The 7,289-nt window shown below is 43.8% G+C and overlaps 1 non-coding gene across 1 annotated transcript; it reads left to right on the top strand.

Moving 5' to 3' along the window:
• The first annotated feature begins 509 nt into the window (after positions 1–509).
• On the top strand, positions 510–602 carry trnai-uau. The gene is given in 2 exon segments: positions 510–547; positions 567–602. It is a non-coding gene; the product is annotated as a tRNA-Ile (tRNA).
• Positions 603–7,289: the final 6,687 nt, after the last annotated feature.

The following is a 7,289-nucleotide window of genomic DNA, read 5'->3' as shown; positions in this document are numbered from 1 at the left end:
CACTGCAACCCCCTTCCTCCCCCAGTATAGACACTGTATCCCCCTCATTCCTACCCCTTCCCCAGTTGCTCTGTGCAGACTCTGTCTCCACTCCCCTCTAGCACAGACCCTCCTGTTCATGGCTGTTATTGGGGCAGGGATTGTGGCCCTTTGTCCCGGGTCTTTTTCTCTCATTTTTATTTGGGGGAGGGGTTCGAAGGTGAAAGAAGGAAAACATCACTGAGAAAGCCGAAACATTTCAGCCTGAATATTTTCGCCCTGCTCTCGCCTACCTTCCCTCGGTGTGGCCTGAGGCCTGTGAGGCGGGGACTGATCAGTGTCGGTGCAGGGCGGGGAGGCCTGGCCCGGAGCCGGGGCCTGAGGGTGGTGGCCGCGCGAGGCGGATGACGCTCGCTCGACAAGCGGCTCTCGGCCTTCGGAGCGGGGGTGGGGAGGGGAAGGAGAAGGAAAGCTGTCGCTTCCCTCCAGGCCGAGGGTAGATGGGACATTTCTCGGGCGTTGATGTCAGAGCTCCAGTGGCGCAATCGGTTAGCGCGCGGTACTTATATGACAGTACAGAGTGAGCCATGCCGAGGTTGTGAGTTCGAGCCTCACCTGGAGCACATGTTTTATAGGCAACCCGAAAAAGCAATGAAAATCACCGCTCCCACCACATCCCCCCCGCCCCCCGCAAACCTCCCTCCAACTCCAAATTCACTACTAACTCAAATTAAAACCCTCTGTTTTTGGGGGAAGAATTATTTTGAAAGTGATAAATAAATCCCGCAACTAAAGATACGACCAGTCCCTCTTCCCCCCGGCACTGCAATATTACCGGTAATGTTAATGTTAAACATATTAATAAATATATTATTCATTCGCAATGTTCTACTTTTTAGCATTTAAACCGTTCTGTTTATTTACTTTTTGGGGAATGGAGCTCAAAAAATACCAATCTGTGTCGAAAAATTGAGTTTACACAACAAAAAGCAGTATCTGAAATGTATTCTGAGCGGTTTGCAGTACAGAATATGTTTAAGCCTTCATCGTTGGAAAAGCTTTAACACACCAGCTTATTATTACAAATCTCTGCAGTTCTAAAACTGTAATGACCTTAGGAGAGTATGCTTCATTGCAAATCTGATGGTCTTGCTCAATAATGCAAACAGTATCAAGGCAGATTTTTGGTTTCATTTTTCTAGCCATGTGATAAACTAAGTAATGTAACTTTTTTCTCCCTTATTTTTCCTTTATTTCTCTATTTTGTATCTAAGATCTGCACTTACGTAATCTGTACCCAAGATGGCGTCATGTGAGGCAACATTATAAACTTTTCACTGTACTCAGCGACTTCCATACTTGAGTATACATGACAACAAAGGATATTCTATTCTATTCTACTTTCTGATGCTGAATTAATAATTAGATTTTTTTTACAGACAAAAAAGACGTTTACTACAAACCCACAGACTCCCATAACTAACTGGACTACACCTCCTCATCCAGTATCCTACAAGAACTCCATCCCATTCTCCCAATTCCTTCGCCTCTGCCGCATCTGCTCGGAGGAAGAGACATTCCACTCGCGAGCATCCCAGATGTCCACCTATTTCAAACAATGTGCTTTTCCTCCCTCTATCATCCAGACAGCCCTCCACTGCACCACCTCCATTCCCCGATCCACAGCTCCAAAACCTCCAACAACGCAATAAAGACAGATACCCCCTTGTCCTCATCTAACACTCCACCAGTCTCCACATCCAACGCATCATCCTTTAAAACTTCCGCCAACTCCAACTAGACCCCACCACAAAGAATATCTTCCCCTCCCCACCCCTCTCTACCTTCAACAAGGACCATTACCTTCAACCAGTCCTTGGTTTGCATCACTCCCCCACCCACCTTCCCCTGCAACCAGAAAAGATGCAGATCCTGCCGATACACCATGCCCCTCACCTCCATCCAGGGCCTCAAACAGTCCTTCCAGGTGAGACAGAGGTTCACCTGCCACTCTTCCAATCTAGTTTACTATCACATGCTCCCGATGTGGTATCCTCTACATCGGGGAGACCGAACATAAACTTAGAGAATGGTTCATTGAGCATTGCAGCCAGGTACGCAGGGGCCAACTGGACATCCCAGTCACCACCCATTTCAATTCCCCTTCCCATTCCCTTTCCAAAATGACCATCCTTGGCCTCCTCCATTGCCGCAATGCAGCACACTGCAAATTGGAGGAACAATACCTCATCTTCCACCTGGGCAGCCTACGGCCCAGAAGACTCAATACTGTGTTCTCCAATTTCAAATAACCTCCCTTCCCATCTCCGACTCCCTTCCCAGCCCCTCTGTCTCCCTTTCACTGGTTCCTGCCACCAACTCCTGCCTGTCTATATTTAGATTTTTTAAACATTTGCCTTCTCAGTACAGAATTGGTTAGTGTATTTACACTAGGTAGGCTGTTAGAAATCAGTGAAAATTAATTAAATAGTTGGAATTATTGACCAACTCACTCTTCTTTGATCTGAATTTGAATCCAACTCAAACTGAAGGCTGGAAGCACTGGAGCCTTGCTCACTATTTAAATTAATTCGAATTGCGTCACCCAGTTGGGATTGTGAGTGCATCAATATAACACCAGACATGAAATTGGCAATCTTAGTTGGTGTTTGGTGGATTCTTGTTGGGCCAGAAAATAGTACAGCAGCATAAAAAAGGGTGCAATTATGAAATAATACTTGAATCAAAGAATGGCAGGCAAAACTGTAATGGAACAGTAAATGTATCTATAAAGAGTGGATTTGGGTATCGTTGAGGTACACATCTAGAGAGAGGAAGATTGGACAAAACTCACTGACATAAAGAAAAGGCTGAAATTATACAGCTATCCCTCTCACACAGGATCATAAGCACAGTCCATTGAATTGAGCATTATTGTAATAGCGTTGTGCCTGCATCTTACCTGCTTATGCCCACTCCTATTGCAATTTTTTTCAATTAATGATGACCTAAGAGCCTACTCTTGCCACTGCTGGGATTCTACCATTGGTTGGGTAGGCCAACACCAAGTGTCCAAATTGCTGACCCATGGCCAATTGGAACATGACGTTGCCTCAATTTGGGCACCATTTGCATATTAGAGGCCTCCTGGAAAAATCTGCCTCCCCAGATTTTACCCAAAGCCAACCCCAACCCATAATGACAAGCTCCTTCAGTTAGTACTCTCCCTCAATGGGCCCTGCCAATTTTGTTCCAGGTAGACTTACATTTATGTTGAAACTCCATTGGCATCTTCCCATGGAACTATCTGACATTCAGCAGTGACCACTGATGCTGCTGGGATAGAGCTCTAGTGCTCTGTATGGCTTGAGGTGGAACTTGCTCTCTGATCCAGGCTCACTGAGCCAATTAACAGTCCATTGCCATAAAATGGCCGTGGGGCAAGCTAGGTCAATGGATGCTAGCTTACCATTGACGTTTACATTGGTGAATGGGGCAGAAACCAAGTTCCAGCATAAAGTTCAGTCAAAAGAGGGTAGGAAAAATGCATTTAATGATATATGTCAGGTTGTTAACACAAGTGCAAAAGCAGGCTGAATATGGAAAGTTCATTGGGGAAGTGAAAAAATTGGTAAAAGTAAGTTAATAAAGAATATTTGAGGAAAGACTATCAACTAACATGAAAGAGATTCCAAAACTCTTCTGCAGGCATATACAAAATAAAATAGTCATAGAGATGTACAGCATAGAAACAGACCCTTTGGTCCATGTCGACCAGATATCCCAACCCAATTTAGTCCCACCTGCCAGCACCCAGCCAATATCTCTCCAAACCCTTCCTATTCATATACCCATCCAAATGCCTCTTAAATGTTGCAATTGTACTAGCCTCCACCACTTCCTTTGGTAGCAAAAGGAGAATTGAGGTCATGTAGCAACCAAAAAGGGACTTATAGAGATACAGGGCTAAATTAGGACTCCACATCTGTTCTTACAGGAGGAGATGATGCCAAATTCATAGTGCAAAAGACGTTAGCTGAGGCACAGAGTGGGCTAAACATTGGTAAAGGGGAAGTACTGGATAAATAGAGATAGGCACATACAGCATGGTAATAGACCTATCAGTCCAACTCGTCCATGTCAACCAGATATCCCAACCTAATCTCGTCTCATTTGCCAGCACTTGGCCCATATCCCTCTAAACCCATCCAGATGCATTTTAAATGCTGTAATTTGTACTAGCCTCTATCTCTTCCTCCGGCAGCTCATTCCATGCATGCACCACACTCTGAAAAAGTTGCCCCTTAGGTCCCTTTTATATCTTTCCCCTCTCACCCTAAGTTTATGCCCTCCAGTTCTGGACTCCCCCACCCCAGGGAAAAGACCTTATCTATTTATCTTCATGCCTCTCATGATTTTATAAACCTCTATAAGGTCATCCCTCAGCTCCAGGGAAAACATCTCCACCCTATTCAGCCTATTCAGCCTCTCACTATCGCTCAAACCCTTCAGCCCTGGCAGCATTCTTGTAAATCTTTTATGAGCCCTTTCAAGTTTCACAACATCTTTCCTATAGGAGGGAGACCACTTCTTCATCCTTTGTACAATTAGAGTTCCTCACCTCAATTTTGCAGCCTCACTCTCTTGTGCCCAGCTCACTCCTGAGTCTCAGTCCCCGTTCCACTCCTATTTCCTCTGGCTTTGTTGATTGCTGCCACTCATCTCATTACTCCAATTACAGGTTGATTTGCTTCGATTCTTACTGCTTGTAGGTTCATTGTGACACTTTTGCTGCAAAAAGGATCACTATGTCAACAAACACATTAGAAACAATTTTTTTAAATGGGGGTGCAACCCACTATTTTCTTCCCTTTTATTCATTGGGGTGGCTTTTCTGATCGTAAGTAGATTTTCCTGGGCATTTCAGGAATGGGCCTGCCTGCCACCCCCATGTATTTTGAACACTATCCTTTGTCATATTCAATTTTGCAAGAGACTAGATATCCAGACAGTGCAAGTCCCAAGTAACATTTTATATCAGATTAGATTGTTACTTTTCCCCTACCTGTCCTTTTAAATAAATGCGTTACCAGAAGTTGAATTGTAATAGCTATGATAGTTATAATAAATCCTCTGCACTCAGGAAGCAGGAATAGAGGAATCTTAAGGAAGATATACAGAAATGATTGAAGATGGCAGAGCAGGTTGAGAAAATAGTTAACATGACAGATGGGATTATTGGATTTTGTAAGTAGGGGGCATAATGTACAAAAAACTAAGCAGCCATGGTGAACCTAAATAAAAAACAATACTGATTTGTCCTCATATGAAATATTGTGTCCAATTCTGGGCACCACACATTCAGAAAAATGCATCAGTAATGTAAAGGCTGCAAATAGATTTATGAGAATTGTTCCAGAGATGAGGGACTTCAGTTATCTTGATGGATTGCAGAAGGTGAGACTACTGTCCTTCAAAGTGCTGAGATGAGATTTCATAGAGGTGTTCAATGTCACGAGGAGTCTGGACAGAGTAAATGAAGTGAAACTGTTCCCATTGTCAGAAGGGTTAATAAGTAGATGATTTTGAATTCAGATGACTGGTAGAAAAACAAAAAGTGACACAGGGATTCCATACGCCCAATAACCTTGCCTAACAAGAATCTACCTACCTTAGCCTTAAAAATATTCAATGATCCTGTCTCTTGATGCAGAGAATTCTAAAGTTGCGCAGAAAAATATTTACCTCATCTCTATCCTAAAATGGAAATCCTTCATTTTAAAACACCACCCTTGGTTCTGGTGGAGTGAGTTCCGAGTTGGGCTTACAAAAGAGAATTGAATAAAAATTTGAAGTAAAATTGCAGGCTACTCAGAAAGGGCAGGAATGTGGGACTAGCTGTATTCTTGCAGAGAGCCAGCACAGACAAGAAGGGCTGAATAGGATTCTTTTTGATGCAACTATTCTAAGATTCCATGCCTTTAAGTTGTTTGAGCAGATTGATTAACTTATATGTCTCTAGTAGGTGACTTTTTCCAGCCTCTTTCTCATCTTTAACTGTACAATATTAAACATTCTCAGGGTAATATATTAGACCCAGCCATATTGAGTTATTTCATCAATGGCCTTGCCTTCTACCCCAACTCGACTGTGTGCCAATACCTTTAGATTAGAACTGAGAATATTTGCTAGTCCTAGCTCATTTGCAACTCCTCAGATAATTAATTAGAATCTACAAACAAATCAACGGGTCACCTATGGGATCATCAGGACTTTTAGCAGAAGCAGTTATGCAGAGGTTAGAACGAACAGTCCGCCCCACGATCCACCACAAGCTGTGGGTCTGTTATATGGTTGACACCTTTGACATCATGAAACACATCAAATTAGAACAAACCCACAAACACACATACAAACAAACAAACAGGCGGGATGGTTGTGCAATGGTTAGCACTGCTGCCTCACAGCGCCAAGCACCTGGGTTCAATTCCTGCTTTGGGCAACTGTCTGTGTGAAGTTTGCATATTCTCCACGTGCCTGCGTGGATTTCCTCCCACAGTCCAAAGATGTGCAGGTTAGGTGAATTGGCCCATGCTAAATTGCCCGTAGTGTTAGGTGAAGGGGTAAATGTAGGGGAATGGGTCTGGGTGGGTTGCTCTTTGGAGGGTCAGTGTGGACTTGTTGGGCCAAAGGACCTGTTTCCACACTGTAAGTAATCTAAAAACATCCTTACCGGTATAACATTCACCAAAGAGGAAGAGAACCACAGCAGACTCCCCTTCCTAGATGTCATGGTAGAACGAAAAGCCAATGGAGAGCTGCAGACCAGCACTTACAGGAAAGCCTAACCAGATACTCAACTACAGGAGCAATCATCCCAACACCCAAAAAAGGAGCTGCATCAGGAAATTATTTAAATGAGCAGCAACACACTGCAGCAGCCAGGAACTATGAGAAGCTGAGGAAAAACACTTAGACAACCTCAGGTTCCCGATAACCGCAATCTGCTGATTCCTGCACAACAGACCTAAACAAGAAAACATGCCCAGAAACTCTAGCCAACCTGCCATACATCAAAGACATCTTGGAGATGACAACCAGATACTCCGGCCCCTGGGCATCTTGGTAGCCCACAAAGCCACCACCACACTGAAACAGTTCCTGATGAATTTAAAGTACCCTGTACCAACAACCAGCAGAATGAATGTCATATTAAGAGGAAGGTATAAAGGAGATGTCAGAGGTAGGTTCTTTAAGCAGAGAGTTGTGAATGCATGGAATGCATTGCTAGCTGTAGTGGTGGAAGCAGA

This window comes from Chiloscyllium plagiosum, chromosome 9 (genome assembly GCF_004010195.1).
Source record: "Chiloscyllium plagiosum isolate BGI_BamShark_2017 chromosome 9, ASM401019v2, whole genome shotgun sequence".
Classification (NCBI taxonomy): domain Eukaryota; kingdom Metazoa; phylum Chordata; class Chondrichthyes; order Orectolobiformes; family Hemiscylliidae; genus Chiloscyllium; species Chiloscyllium plagiosum.
This window is presented reverse-complemented; position numbering and strand designations above follow the sequence as displayed.